We start from the raw sequence: 17,002 nt of genomic DNA, 5'->3' as shown, positions 1-17,002 counted from the left end.
ACCGTGCCGTTTGTGTTTAAAATCGATTAGCTCGAGAAGCTTACTAGCTGTGGCCGAGACACGAGACGAGCCGAGCCGAGCCGAGCCACGAGGCAAAAGCACAATAAATAATAGTACTGCCGTACAGAAAGGAAACTTCCTACAAAACCGAAGTTTGACAGCGGTTCAGGGTCTAATCATGCTGTCCCTTTCTAATACATGGCACTATCCCTTTCGGATATTTAGGGTTGTCAAAATTCAAGTGATTATCTTATCTGTGGTCGTCCACGCAAAAGGAAGTCAAGTGGTGCCAACCCTAATAATTGCTCGGAGCAATGCTGAGCCGAGCGGAGCCGAGTTTGGCCGAAGTCAGGAGTTACGCATCCCTGGCAAGAGTGTAATCATTAGCTCGACGAACTTACGACCTCGAGGCGAACACGAGCGACGAACTGCGAGCCGAGCCACGAGCTGCTAATGTAAACAAGCTTTAACACTTAACTACGACATCAAAGCATAATTATGAGTGTTTTTAACATTATCAGTAGCTCTTCCGAAGTACCTATTTTTATTCGACCTTTAGTTTTACCAATTAGTTAATAATAAAAGGTTTTCAAGACCAATTCTGGACCGATACGTCCTTCAAACCTCGTTCGTTGTCGAAAAAGGCCTACTTTCGACACAAAAGACTTAACACTCGTAAACATTTCTAATTTAGACAAGCTCCGAGCAAAGAAAGGCAAAGCTCCCACCCTCCATAATTCACGGTCTGACTCATTCGCTACGCACGTTTCCTACGCGTATCAAATACGTCAATCTACAATGGCCTTGGTTACCTGTAGGGCTGTCTTTTGGTCGGCCCCGGATTTAAAGGCTTCGTCATACAGGCGCGTTTTTCGGGCGGGGCGTGAGCGGAGCGCGCCGCTTTTACATACAGTGTGGAACGATAAGTCGGGCCCTGAAGGGAAACTACCGTAAATCCTTAAGCTGGCTCATTTTACTTAAAGGAGAGATTCCTTCATTTTTAAAAAGAAACAAAACTGCATTCAAAGATTTTCTAAAACTCGCTTACCTCGCCCGGGACTCGAACCGACTAAAAATTCCAAAAAATAAAAACTAGCAATTTTATTCTACTAGTCGATACACTTAATATAAATGATAACATTTCTCCAAAAAAACATTAGGTCTTACACTCGTCTGTCGTACAAAATATCCATAAAATCTAATATTTAGTACTCAAGATTTTTTTGACAAGCCAAATTGAAGAAAAAAAGAAAAATACTTTGAATGCAGTTTTGTTTCTTTTTAAAATAAAGGAATGTCTCCTTTAAGTAAAATGAGCGAGCTTAAGGTTTTAAGGTAGTTTCCCTCCAGGGCCCGACTTATCTTTCCACACTGTATAAGTCGCTCACGCCCCGCCAGGAAAGCGCGCCTGTGTGACGGAACCTTAAGGCCTGTGCCCACTGACGTGCGTAGACTTGCACGTGCGCGTTGTAAATTGTAATACTTGTAATGTATAGACTACAGACCCTTATGTTATGAGAGACGGCACACCGCTTGCGTGACGTGTGCGTGAATGGCTCCAACATTTTAGCGCACGTGCACGTCTGCGTACGCATCCGGTGTGCTCCGGCCTTCAGGCGTTCGGGCAAAACCTGTACACTTGCGTCATGAGGACTCCGATAGCCTCCTAAGGCCCAAGGTCCTACCTATAGTGCTTATCCAGATCAAAGAAATGTATATCATATTCGATTGGAACAGAGTTGCTTTTGCTTTGTTTCGTTCAGTTTTTGAACAACACAAAATCAACTATTTCACACCTTGTACAGTCAGCAGCAGAAATGGCTAAGCGGGTGAGGTGTTCAAAATGCCTCAAAATCTTGACGCGACTTTATTGTTAAGAAAATAAGAGCATGTCAAGGTAATTTTGAACACGTCGCCCGCTTAGCAACTTTTGCTGCTGACTGTAGATACAAATTTCAACTGTCCAGCCATCACGGTTCATGAGTTACAGCCTGGTGACTGACATAGGCGTACCCACGGTGGGGCAAGGTGGGGCAGTTGCCCCACCCTGGTCTCTGACCATAAGCTAAGAATTTCTGTTTCAACCGAACCCTTTTACAACGTACCCCTACCCAGCCTCCCCTACCTCTGCCCCACCCCTTAAAAAATGCTGCGTACGCCCATGGTGACAGACAGACAGACGAACAGCGGAGTCTTAGTAATAGGGTCCCGTTTTTACCCTCTGGGTACGGAACCCTTAAAAGTAATCGATATATGTAGTATGCTTTTCCAGCCCTAAACGTAATCGGCGATGTAAATATAGGTCATTTCTTTCTCCCAATTTCGAGGTTGGAAAAAGAAGGTTAAACACCTTATATAGACGTATACGTAACTAGGTATCTCTACAGGATAACAATAGCTTATGCTATCGATTGCATTTTTAGGGTTCCGTACCCAAAGGGTAAAACGGGACCCTATCCGTCCGTCCGTCCGTCTGTCACCAGGCTGTATCTCACGAACCGTGATAGCTAGACAGTTGAAATTTTCACAGATTATGTATTTCTGTTGCCGCTATAACAACAAATACTAAAAACAGAATAAAATAAAGATTTAAATGGGGCTCCCATACAACAAACGTGATTTTTGACCAAAGTTAAACGTCGGGAGTGGTCAGTACTTGGATGGATGACCGCTTTGTTTTTGCTTTCTTTTTTGTTTTTTTTTTTGCATTATGGTACGGAACCCTACGTGCGCGAGTCCGACTCGCACTTGCCCGGTTTTTGTTTATTTTTCAGAAGAATGCTTCGTACTCAAATATTTGACATTGGTCTAAAAATGGCATCGGGTCTTACGAGAATGTTATCGTGTTTTTAGTTCGCTTATCTGAAAGGCTGCCGACCAAAATAAACAGTTTTGGTACATAGTGCGCTGCAATCCCGGGACTAAATATACCCGTAACAAATGTCATTTACCTATAGTTCGTTTTTTTTAGCATTAGAAAGAACTTGAAAGAAGGTAAGCGATCTTGACATGTCTTTTTATTGAAAAACGCTTTTTAAAAATCAGTAACTGTTACTTATGAAAGCAGTAGAATATAAATGTTCGTAATAGATTCATAATTGTTACATAGTTGCCGTGACTTATTTTTAAAATGTGTTTTTCAATTAAAAGACACATCAAGATTGTTTAGCTTATTTCTAATGCTTAAAAAAACGAACTACAAATCGGTTTATTGCACGGAGAAAAAAATCTAGTGTTCTTTACCAGAATATTGTAAATTTAACTTGATTTTATTGTATTATATGTGACAACTAGACTTTTTTTACACATTAATAGAAAATTCTAGTTCTTTAAAACATAATTTCTAGTTCCTATTACCCACATACCTAGTATCGTAGAAAATAAATTTTGTGTAGTATACAAAACCTATCTGTAGCCATCATTATAGGACAGGGTAGAGTTTATCAGATATTTCATTAGTGTTCACCAAATTTTTTATTAGTTTTAAGTATAATTTTAGCTGACTGAAATAATCAACAATTTCTGTTTACTATATGCAGTATTGGAGAATACCAGATTTATGTTTGTGTTAAATATAATTGATGTGCCATGAAATAAACAGTATGTTCTGTTTACTATATATATTGTAGAGTTTAACGGGTTTTATATTTGTGTTCAGTAAATCATTATTGCGGACTGAAATACTGTCGAGTGAAACAGAGTTAGGTTAAATATCTTAGGTGAGTCTTCGCTTTAACATGCTTTTGTTGCGACGAAGACTTACCTAAGGTGTTTAACATTATTCTGTTTAACTCGGCAGTAAGTACCTACATTGGCTTAGTCCGCAATAATGATGTTTGTGGTATAGATGTGGTGGCCTGAAACATAAACAGAAAAATCTCAATCCTAAATAATTACTATGAGTAAAGTAAAAACAAACTTTTTTTTTAATTCGTTTTAATTTAATAGTACATAACATAAATTATCGGCCGCAATTTTAGTGAGCGTATGACAAATATAACACAGAGATAATTTTGGTAGCAAACACAACACACAAACAGAACAATATAACCTTATCACTATTAGCAACATATGTATAAATTTTCAATTAAACCGCTATCCGCTTCGTCCGCCTTAGTTCACTACACACAGACACTTTTATTTGCTAAAACCGGTGATCTAAACAGGAATGCAACCTGATTCATTTATTATTGGCGACACTTGAAATGAACTCTGTCCGGACTTCGGTGAAAATGACAGAATGTTCTGGACGTTGCGGGCGGCGGCGCAGGGGTGCGGGGGGCCGCAGTTAGCTCATATCGTGGACTGAACAGTTTTTCGTTACAGGCAAATAATATTTTGTTTAGTGTGCAATAATATTGTAATGCCAACAATTTTTATTGTTGCTGGAACCACTCTTTATTGTTATCATTAAAAAAAATTTGTTAGACAACAGAGAACGTATCTAGTTATGTGTAAAAATATTCATAGTAATCAAGAAATTTCGAGTAAGTAATAGGTATTAAAAATCCGCTAACAGGTACGAGAAAATCTAGTACCTATAAATGAATTACATAAGGTGGACCCTAAACAAAGATTTTGTAATACACACTTTTATTATTGGTGTGTTAAACTAGATGATGGTGAACCGAATTAATAAATATTGTAAACATCGCAATTATTGTAAAGTGTTGTATGCTAAATGCATATTTTACTCTGTTACTATTAGATTGTTACCAAAACGATATCAGAGTTTTAGTGTACTAGAATATTTTAACTAGAATATTCTAATATTGTCCAAAATACGAGTCTATTAAACATGGCTGAAATCTGTTTTCCTACACCAGAATCATAACTACTATACAATCTGGTAATATTGTAAAATATTTTTTTCTCCGTGTGGTTTAAGTTTTAATATGTTAGAGCGAATCCCAGGCTCCCCAAGTGTAGATTTACGATTTATTGTACCATATGGAATAAAACCGGGCATGTGCGAGTCGGACTCGCGCACGAAGGGTTCCGTACCATAATGCAAAAAAAAAAGGTCACCCATCCAAGTACTGACCCCGCCCGACGTTGCTTAACTTCGGTCAAAAATCACGTTTATTGTACGGGAGCCCTACTTAAATCTTTATTTTATTCTGTTTTTAGTATTTGTTGTTATAGCGGCAACAGAAATACATCATCTGTGAAAATTTCAACTGTCTAGCTATCACGGTTCGTGAGATACAGCCTGGTGACAGACGGACGGACGGACGGACGGACAGACGGACGGACGGACGGACGGACAGCAGTCTTAGTAATAGGGTCCCGTTTTACCCTTTGGGTACGGAACCCTAAAAATGGAATTACCGACAAAAATTCTGACGTCACCCTAAAAATCTTGACATTTCCTGACCGGTTATTTCTCCAAGAATAATGCATCTAATGTATATGTATACGTTGTGGCTATATAGCATTACCTTCCCATTCCTCTGCCCAAGTCCACACTTTTAGCTAGCTTCTAGTGGGTATTTGAGGTTTCCCGCAATTCTGACAAAGTGTGTTGTGTTAATATCCTATGTCCCTTAGATGGGGCAGAGGGTATCCACAGTGCTACGCCATCCCGTTCGGTCTCGAGCTACGCGCTTCATTTCGCTCCACGTCCTGCCAATGGTCGCCGCCTCTGCGATGATCGTCCGTCGCCAGGATTGCTTAGGACGGCCACGTTTCCGCTTTCCTTGGGGATTCCAGTCGAGGTCTTGCCTCGGGATGTGATCGAAATCCCTTCGCAACGTGTGGCCGATCCAGTTCCACTTGCGGCGTTTGATCTGCTGGTTGATCGGAGTCTCACCACAGCGTTCCCACAGATCTACGTTGGAGATTTTCTCGGGCCAGTATACACCGAGAATACGGCGAAGACAGCGGTTGACGAAGACTTGGAGCCGACGTGAGATGTCGTTTGTGACCTTCCACGTCTCACATCCGTACAGCAATACCGTTTTCACGACTGACAAAGTGTGCATTTGCAAAATTGCCGGGAACCTGTCTAGATGATGATTGATGATGTTTATATTTTTTGGCATTTCTCGACTGATAATTTCTTGTAGGTAAATACCTAATGGCACAGCTGATCCTGTACAAAACACATAAACATTACGATTCAGATTACGATAATAAATGTAGCAAAGTGCTATTCTTTTATTGCCATAATGCAGGGGTCTCTAAACTTTTTTACGTGAGGGCTATATTGTCGGTGCGAATAAAAAAATACCGGGCAAGTGCGAGTCGGACTCGCGCACGAAGGGTTCCGTACCATAATGCAAAAAAAAAACAAAAAAAAAAGCAAAAAAAAAACGGTCACCCATCCAAGTACTGCTGACCACTCCCGACGTTGCTTGACTTTGGTCACAAATCACGTTTGTTGTATGGGAGCCCCATTTAAATCTTTATTTTATTCTGTTTTTAGTATTTGTTGTTATAGCGGCAACAGAAATACATCATCTGTGAAAATTTCAACTGTCTAGCTATCACGGTTCGTGAGATACAGCCTGGTGACAGACGGACAGACGGACGGACGGACAGCGAAGTCTTAGTAATAGGGTCCCGTTTTACCCTTTGGGTACGGAACCCTAAAAATCGCCATGTATTTTTAAGCTACTTTTCAGGAGACAAAAATAACTGTTTATTTTCCTGTTTGTAATATACAATACAATACAATACTCTTTATAATATATTTGTTGCTTATAATATGTTTGTTGTTGTTTTGTAATATATTTGTTGCGCCTGTATTTTTTTTCTTATAGATCAATGATTTTTACATTTTACTCATGAAGAAAATAAACAGATTTTCTTCTAATTTTTTTACAATATTATTATTTTAATCAAATTTTGCTACATAGCTACTTAAATTTGGTTCATTAAAATTGTCATGTGTGAAGTTTGTACATATAGCAATTTGTTGCCAAAAAACATAGTACGAGAGATGATACATAGCGGATTTTATGATCTATGTCGGGTAATCCATTCTACAATAAATCGCCATGTGTAACATTATCGCCATCACCCTCGACGGAAAACAAGGCATTTAATATCGTTATGTTCTAAAAAATCACATAGCTGTTTTTTTTCTGTTCTGTTATTTTTTTGGACAAATATTGTTCTGTGTTCACATAGCGGAATTTTTATTTTCAAAACTAATAAAGATATAACAAAAATATTTATGTGGGTCCACGGGAAATTTAAAAAGGAATTCAAATATACCAAAATCAAAAAATCGTAAAAAAACACATAGCGATTTTTTGCGCCGGGGGAGGGTGCCTGGTTGCTGCTGTTAGGAACAGTTCCACTCGCAATGAATGTTGAACCCCTGGAGCCTGGCTCCCGCGGGCCGGACAGTGGGCACTCGCTTTGGGTGTCGGCGGGCCGAATTGGAACGCGTCGCGGGACGGATTTGGCCCGCGGGCCGGGGCTTGGAGACCCCTGCCATAATGAAATCTTAAGTGTCCACTTTGGCACTGGCTCAAACTTTTGTAGTAAAATTTTACTACGTCCCTATAAAAACGCGTCTACTCACCATTCAAGGTTTTGTATTTGTATTTCATTGCCAATAGTAAGTGGACGATTGCGTCATATGTTTGAAGGCAGATAATCGAGTGAGCTGAGCGTAGCGAGGGATTCAGATGCTACCGAAACAAGATACGAACTGGTGTGAAAACTGTAAAATTATGGTAATAATGTTTTTTAATATACATAATTTTACATTGCTATCCGAACGGGGACCGTATAATGAAATTTAGAAATAGAAACTATTTGTGAGTTTTTTGACTGAAACCCACAAAAGTGACTAATATGTTAAGACGAAACAGGAGCTGAGTTTTAAATATTTTAGGTAAATATACCCGTCTCGCTAACGGAAGCGGCTCCTAAAACTAGTGCGATAAGGACAAGGCGAAAAATCTAAAAAATCGAGGTTTCGTACTCTACTGTTTCCTCCTCCAAAACTTAACCAATCCTAACCAAACTTGGAAATCTAAATGATTATGAAATTATCTGTGTCGGACCGTTTTGCTTTTTTGGCTAATTGATATCAGTTTTGAATAAAACCCACGGAGGAAACAGTCGAGTACGTTTGTATGGAGAAATTACCACTCCTGTTGGCTCTTAGGCGAAAAGGCCCATGTATAAATTTCCGACCCCATTCTCCCAATATCTGAGGCACGATGTTTTCCAAGCAGAGCTATATTGGTGAAAGATGGATGGTGTGAAGTTTGAGCAACTAGACGCAGGGATATTTATGGAACTGGCGGCTTGCCAAACAGACATCATAAACGTAGGGATGATAATAAAAAATCCCGTACTTTATACATTAAGAGGAGGCGTAAAAATAGGAATATAGAAAGAAATATGGCGCTTAGTGCTCGCGACGGAAAATATGGCCATCTACCTTTTAGAATAGAATAGAATCTTTATTTGCATAGAATGAGTCCACAGGTGTAATTTGGACAATTTGTTGCTTAAAATATTCTGCTATATGTATATAATAATACTAGCTTTAACTCAATGAATCTGAAAATATATTTCTGTTTCAAATTTTGTTCGACAGGTTCCTCGGCTATATTACTAGTAATGTTACACTAAAACTACACTTATAATGGTACAACTAAACGAAATTAAAAACTAGCTTAAATCTTATAATTATGATTTTCAGTGTGACGAATTGCATGACCACCATATTTTACCATTTTTACCAAACAGCACAGTTAAAATGCAGAATATCAGGACAAACATAAAAACTCAAAAATGCGCGTTTTCCCAAAGATAAGACCTATTAGCTGGATTGATTTTTCGCCCGCGAAAATTATTGAGCCGTTTCCGAGAGATCCCCGAAATATAATACGTATAAGTATAATATATACAAAAATTGCTCGTTTAAAGGTAGGTTAAATAAGGTAAGATAATAGGTGCGTCCATGCTGACGCGAAAATCGACGTTCGAAAAATGTTTATCTTTTTAATTTTGCATCATTGCAGAATCGTAGTCGAGATTTGGATACATCAATTTTGGTTTTCAAAGTTCGCAGTACATGTGATCGCTTTATGAATACCCTTGCCTGCCAAGGCCCCCTCCCACCGGGTGAAGGTGGCTGGCCTATTCCCCTCCCCGTTTTTAGGTCACCTACTAATTGTTTGCGGCTGTCGTCTAACCTCGGCATGGGAATGAACGCTTGTAAACAACAACAGAAAGTGTACAGTCAGCAGCAGAAGTTGCTAAACAGGCGAGGTGATCAAAATTACCTTGACGCGCTCTTATAGGTTATAGGTTCTCGCGGGCTTGGTTTCCGCAACTCGACGTCATATTAATGCGCCTATTTTGCGTGGTGGGTTGGGGGCACTATTCTTGCCAACCCAACACCAGGAAGCCTAGCAGACCCTTGACGTTGCCGACGACTCCTGGGAGAGGCCCCGGTGAGCCGAGGTGTTGTGCCCGGTATTCTGCCACCCCTGGGCATTCGAGAATCACGTGGGCGGCTGTTTCCTCTGCCTCCATGTAAGCTCTGCAGATGGGGCTATCTGTAACACGTAGGGTTAATAGGTGCTTGTTAAATGAGGCGACGCGCTCTTATTCTCTTAACAATAAAATCGCGTCAATGTCATTTGGAATACCTCGCCCGCTTATCAATTATTGCTGCTGACTGTATATTCAGTAAGGCAGGTAGGAAGGGAAAATTCAATCTTAAGCAGGCGTGGCTCACTCCGCGATTTCGTACAAGTACATGCCCACAATATTGGTGCCTAGCAGTGGTAGTTGATGCGCACCGCTACGGAGCGGACTCCTGCTCACGCTTCCGCCACCTAACGGTCATATCTGTCTTTTGACGCGTTTTGTTAGAGAGTGATCCCTCTGTACCTCCGTTTTAAAACTCGGGTCTTTCGAGCCCGGTCATTTATAGGCATTCGTGGGGATATAGATTAGAGATGCAACGGATAGTTGTCTGGCCGGATACCGGATATTCGGCCTATAATACGGCCGGATATCCGGTATCCGGCTGCCAAATATTCAGCCAGCGGAACTATACCTACATTTCGGTTTTTCAGGTGCGCATTCTGCAGGTTTGATCTGTTTCCTAGTAAACGTTCGCGCGGTTTCATTTCGAGGTACGAAAAGTGCGCGTGCAAGTCAGTGGAATGATTAAATTGTTTTAAAATCATAAACAGGTACGAATATGACCGTGTCTGTTCCTTAAATTCAATTGGTTTTCTCCGAAATCAAGCAATGTTACTATCAGGTATCCGGCCGGATAGTAGGTCACTATCCGGTATCGGGCCGGATAGTTAAAAAATGGTCGGATAGGCCGGATACCGCATAGTAACCGGATATCCGGTGCATCTCTAATATAGATCCAACACGTAGACTCTATGTGGCTGTTACTGTCATAGCTCATATTATACAGAACGTATACGTTAATAAAATGTTTGCTCCTTTTCATAATGTAAACAAATTAAACTTCATAAACTCTTGCCTGTATCGTATCCGCGATGTGTTTGAGCGTTTTCCAAAAAAAGTATACATTTCATTCATGTCTTCAAAATATTGACTTCTTGGGCTCATTTGTACATTCACGCCTCATACATGAAAAAATATGTCCAAAAATTTCCTTTCCAGATCGTCATTCTTGTATGATTTTTTTTTATTTGTATGAACGTGACGCACTGGAAAAAAATTTTTTCATACAAAATTTTGGGACACATTTTTTCACGTGGGGCATTTCACGCCAAGCGGGCTTCGAAAAAAGTGTCAGGTCATAGAATTTGCTGAAATTTGGAATAATTATACTACTCGATATTCTAAAAATACGCATTCTTTTATTTTTTTTTATTTGGCACCGTTTCCGGTTTGGAAGCATTTAAAAAATGGACGAAATTTGAGGAGAGCATTTTACAAAAGCTGATGTAGCTATTATTTAATAAACTGAAAAATAAGTTTAATATTGGTTTGTATACAATTTTAATTGCTTTATCTTGCAGTTATAACAATTTTGATATTTTTTCATTTTTTCATACAAAAAACCGGAAATGAAAATTTCAAGTCAAATTTATATAAAGTTCGGTATGTTTGAAAATTTTTATTTTTGCCTCAAAATGTAGCTTATAGTCCATCGAAAATACATGGAAAGTTTGAGAGTGGGATCTGCATTAGTTTCGGAGATACATGAACTAAAGTGCAAACGTGCCGGTCTGAGCGTCGTACTGGCGATTCCTTAGTTACCCAGTCAAATAAAGGTTTTGTCCCTGGAATGACAAATAATAAGCTGGAAACTCGTATAACCACACCTTCGTTTCGGTGGTCTTTAAATTACGATAAAAGTTATAGAAAACCTCGTATTCGCGCCGGAGTTTATTCAAGGTCAAAGGTCACAAAAATTGCTTTATCGCAAATATCAAGGTTTCTATACCTCCAACGATGTTTACATATAAATGAAGATTGTAGAGCATACAATTTGAGACAAATCATGTTCAAGGCATTTTTCCCGATCCTCAACCGTTTTGTAGGAATTGTCGGATAATTCGGATATAGACGGCGCAAAACGTGTAGCGATCAGCCATACGCTCCGTAATGCAAGTTCACCGTGAATTCCGGTTAATAATAACTTCTATAAAGTTATTTATTTCATAAGATGCTATTTACGGATCGTACGCTGATTTTAGAACAAAAGTTGTCTCTCCTGTGGATTTTATGAAAAAATTAAAAAATATTAGTAGAAGAGCCGGCCGCAAATTTTCTAACCGACTTGATACCACGATGAAATGCACAATGGTTTCCCATAAAAGTGATGCTAAGTCCGAATTCGATAGTCTGCCACGGCGGAACTTGCCGAAAGTACGAAAAAGAAGGCCACTTCCGGTGCGAAAAAAGGGGGCTGATTTAACCCATCTGATACCGAAATAATAGTTATGGCAGCAGTTAGAAATTTACATGTAGACACATAAAAGCGAAGTCTGCCAGTATTTTTTTTGCCGGAAGTGCTTGGCAGACGCTCTCAAAGGTGGCCAACGGGACCCCTAATTTAACCCATCTGATACCACCATGAAACCAATTCCAGTCGGTAGGTATGAACCCTCATGTCAGGAATATATAAGTCTGCCAAGGCTTTTCCTGCCGAAACACCTTGGCAGACGAGATTATGTAAGCAAGGTCGGCATCGGTTACCCTACACTAACCCATCTGATACCACCATGAAACCAATTCCAGTCGGTAGGTACGAACCCCCATTTTAGGAATATATAAGTCTGCCAAGGTTTTTCCTGCCGAAACACCTTGGCAGACGAGATTATAAACAAGATGACCATCGGTTACCGTACACTAACCCATCTGATACCACCATGAAACCAATTCCAGTCGGTAGGTATGAACCCTAATTTCAGGAATTTATAAGTCTGCCAAGGCCTTTCCTGCCGAAACACCTTGACAGACGAGATTATGTAAGCAGCATCCACATACGAGGGATCCGTATTTTGGGATTATACAGATTACGGACATTATTAATAGCTGTAGGCTTATTTATTACTTTATGCTTATACATATTTGTATATTATTATGTTATTAATAAAATATATTTATAATTTATTAAACCTAAACTTAATACATTGGGAATTCATTACCTGCTTACGGCAGTAGTAGGGATAAGTGGGTGAGTTCTGGCTCACTGAGCCAGGCCAACAGTCCCTCCCCCTTTTTTCCCTTGTTGAGGCCCTGCAACCTTGCTTTGAACCCAAACTAATGTCATTGTAGCTCGAATCTAACCTAATCTATTTTTATTGCTTTTAGAATATTTCAATTATCTACTTTTGCAAAGTTAAATGTTGAAATCTCTATTTCGAAAAATGGAATTTTAATGTGACTTTAACACGTTCACTGCGTTACGGGGGCTTTAAGCCCCGTACGATGTCATCATTCAGTGCGAAGTTAAATTTATTTTAGAAGTTAAAGGGGGGGGGGGGGGAGGGTGCACACATTTTACCACTTTGGAAGTGTCTCTCGCGCAAACTATTCAGTTTAGAAATAAATGATATTAGAAACCTCAATATCATAAGCGATAAGACCGCCTTTTGTTACCTCTATTGTCTTTGTTTATGTTATTGTCCATTTATTGTAAACTAAGTGTATGTGAGGCGTGCAATAAAGAGTATTGTATTGTATTGTATCATTTTTGAAGACTTATCCATAGATACCCCACACGTATGGGTTTAATGAAAAAGACATTTTAAGTTTCAGTTCCAAGTATGGGGGACCCCCAAAATTTATTGTTTTTTTTTTGGTGTACTTTCGTTTCGGCCAAATACATTTCGCCAAATTTCACTTCCCAACAAACTTATCGCAATAGTTTCATTTCCCAAAGGAACCTTTAGCAAAGTTACACTTCGCATATAATTTATTTGGTCAAATTATCATTTGGCATGATTTTACTTTGTCAAATGTTATTAGGACAAAAACTTATTTAGCAAACGTTTTTTATTGTCTAATATTATATTCCAAAAAGATGTTTGGTCAAAATTGTCACTTCGCAAATTTGACAAAGAGGGATCTCTATTTAAATTTGTACTTTTTGTTATGTTAATATAGGTACGTTAAATTCTATGTAATTTGGGTGGGTTGGGTTAGGTTTGAACTGCGATCCTCACAAAACGGAACCGCTATCAGAAAAGTGGGTTAGGTTAGGTTAGAACTGTGACCCTCACAGAATCGAAATGCTATTAGAAAAGTGGGTTAGGTTAGGTTAGAACTGCGATCCTTACAGAAACGAAATACTATGTACTAGAAAAAGGTCATCGAAGTGGAATAATTAATTTAATAGAATAACGAGATGTTAAAAAATTTGCTTGACATTTTAAACTAAAATGTGGTTTAAATATTGGTAGTTTTTTACTATTTTTGGATTATAATGATTACTTTGGTGTTATTTGCTTTAATAGAATAGCAAGATGTAACAAATTTGGTTGTCATTTTATATTAAAATGGAGTTTTAATTTTAGTGATCATTTACTACATATTTTTGGCAGTAAGAATGTTTTTTTTGACGTTACATTTTACTATGTATATGTAATGATCAGTTAAATACTAGACAAATAAAATTCTGCAACCTCCACTTTATTGGTATGTAAATTGTATGCCATGCAATATTTTGGGACATGTAAGTTATGCTTAATGATACATTTGACTAAATAATATTTGGTAAAATGAAACTTGTCCAAGTAATTATTTGCTAAACAATAACTTGCCAAAAAAGACTATTGCTAACTGAAAATTTGCGATAAGTTGTTTTGCCAAAAATTTTTTTGGAGATGATAATTTTGGAAACATAGTTTGGGATGTGATACTTTAATAATAATAATAATAAATAATAATAAATATTATAGGACATATTCTTACACAGATTTGGGACACGATTTTGGCCCATTCGTTAGTAAACCTTTTTTTTCTATTTTTGTGTTGAAATCTTAATGCGGTTCACAGAATACATCTACTTACCAAGTTTCAACAGTTCTTATAGTTTCGGAAAAAAGTGGCTGTGACATACGGACGGACAGACAGACAGACATGACGAATCTATAAGGGTTCCGTTTTTTGCCATTTGGCTACGGAACCCTAAAAAGGAGGTATTAATTCGGTTTTTTAATGTTTGATATCTCCGTCATTTCGGGATCGATTTTGAAAATTATTTTTTAATTGAGTTGTAACTTGTAAGTATATACATAAAGATTGGTTCCGTCTTTGTCAAAACCCAGTTCTGATGGTGAGATTTATGAGGAATCGAGGGCACTCTTCAAATCTTGTAAGGGTGGTTCACGTTTGTATGGGAAAAATTCAAACTCTAGCTAGAAGAAGCGGCACCCCCTCATTTTGTTACACTTATTATGACAAAATACGCCAAGTTTGTAATCTTACAATCTTAACTACAAGGGGGTGCCTAAACACTTTGAAATTTTTCAAATTATATGAAAAAAAAAAGTTACTATTTTTTTGATTTTTATGTAAGTAGTAGTTTTCACATTATTTGAAAGTGTGATTTAAAAGATATTATTTTGAAAGAAAATGTTTTTCTACTTCAAAACTTATACATCACATGTGCAAATAGTGTGAAACCAGATATTTAAATAAAATTCTGAATCATAAATACTCTTTTTGTTGGGTTTCAAACAACATACAAAATTTCAACGTGGTTAAGCACCCCCTTGTATAGTTCGTTTTTTTTAGCATTAGAAAGAACTTGCAAGAAGGTAAGCGATCTTAGCATGTCTTTTAATTGAAAAACGCTTTTCAAAATTCAAAAACTATAACTTATGAAAGCAGACGAATATAAATGATCGTACTAAATTAATAATTGTTACATATTTGCCGTAACTTATTTTTAAAATGTGTTTTTCAATTAAAAGACACATCAAGATTGTTTACCTAATTTCTAATGCTAAAAAAAACGAAGTATAGTTGAGATAAATTAAGAAACTTGGTGTATTTTATCAACATAATAAGTGTAACAAAATAAGGGGGTGCCCCTTAGGAAAAAAAATGTTTTTTGAACCACCCTAACGTCCCTAACATATATAGTGATACTGGTGTATTTTAAACAAACCAAGCATTTACATTCAGAATTGTGACATTTGATGAAGTGAAACTGCTGATGATGATCAGAATGGAATTCTTCAACGACGCATAGCTCATGTTTGGGGATTTGTCCTCTTCGTTATGTATGTTAAGCACGTTAGATTTTTAAGTCATATTTTCGTGAAGCTCAAGTTCTGATGATGGGATCCATAAGGAATCGAGGGAACTCTACAAATATTAATGGCATTGTATAGTGACTCTTGTATTTTCATCAGGCAAACAAGGATTTACATTAAGAACAGTGGCATTTGATGAAGTGGTATTGCTGATGGTGATCAGAACGGAACTCCTCGACGACTTGTCTTTTTCTAATTGATTGTTAAGCAAGTTACCCCACTGGCAAAACAAGCAAGATTTTGAATTCGACTTCTACCTGAACCTGGACCCGGACGCGGACCCGGACTCGAGATCGCGAATTCGGACACGGACCCGTTTTCTATTTGGTTGGTGTAAATGGAGTTGGTGAATTTTTTGATTAATTCGGGCGAAAACTGGAAGGTTAGGTATCATAAAATGTTCATGAAGAGAAATTGTAAGAGATGGTATCATTACCAACAACTGTGGAAAATACTGTTTAGTTACTCTTTATTTAAAAATAGCAAAATCAAATTGCATGATTTCATTAGTTTTCTCCACTGTACACAGAATAAGTAATGATATTTAGACTAGACAAAAAAATTCAAAATAGCTCTCCTTCTTGATGCGACTGGCAAATCATATTACTTTTTGGCAACCGGGTTTTTTAACCTAATTAGACCCCGCTGAATCCGAATTTGCCGGTTGCTCGATCGAAATCTTGACCGGAAGTGAGATATTTGACATTAAAGGTCCGTTTTTTTCGTTTTTCGTAAATAACTCTTAAACGGTGGTGCATAGTAAAAAATGTTCTATTACATAAGTAATATGCATAAAATTGCCTACAAGAAAGATTCAGTACAATTTTTCGCTAGGATCAATATTAAAAGAGATTTTAACGCGGGAAATTTAATTATAATCACTTCTAAGGTCCCGTTTTTTAGGTTTTCGTAAATAACTCATAAACGGTGGCCAGTATCAAAAAATGTTGTTAGACGTTAATAATCTATACAAAATTTTGAACAAAAAAGATTCAATACACTTTTTGCAGGGATCAATATTTCAAGAGATAATAAAGAGGGAAGGTTAATTATAATAAATTCTAAGGTTCCTTGTTTTTATTTTTTCGTTAATAATTTGAAAAGTATGACTCATAGCAAAAAAAATCTTATACATAAATAATAAACGTAAAATTTCCTACAAGAAACATGTAGAACACTTTTCGCTAGGATCAATATTTAAAAAGACAAAGCAGCGGGTAAGTTAATTATAATCAATTTTAAAGTCCCTTTTTTAGTTTTTTGTA

At 37.7% G+C, this 17,002-nt stretch overlaps 1 protein-coding gene across 1 annotated transcript in view; it reads left to right on the top strand.

Annotated features, from left to right (window-relative positions):
* Positions 1 to 17,002, top strand: part of LOC134676164 (unextended protein) — a 304,119-nt gene that overhangs the window by 2,552 nt on the left and 284,565 nt on the right. The window lies entirely within an intron of this gene.

The sequence above is a fragment of the Cydia fagiglandana genome, chromosome 24 (assembly GCF_963556715.1).
Source record: "Cydia fagiglandana chromosome 24, ilCydFagi1.1, whole genome shotgun sequence".
NCBI classification, from domain to species: Eukaryota; Metazoa; Arthropoda; class Insecta; order Lepidoptera; family Tortricidae; genus Cydia; species Cydia fagiglandana.
The sequence above is the reverse complement of the archived record's forward strand: the minus strand, read 5'-3'. Positions and strand labels throughout refer to the sequence as shown.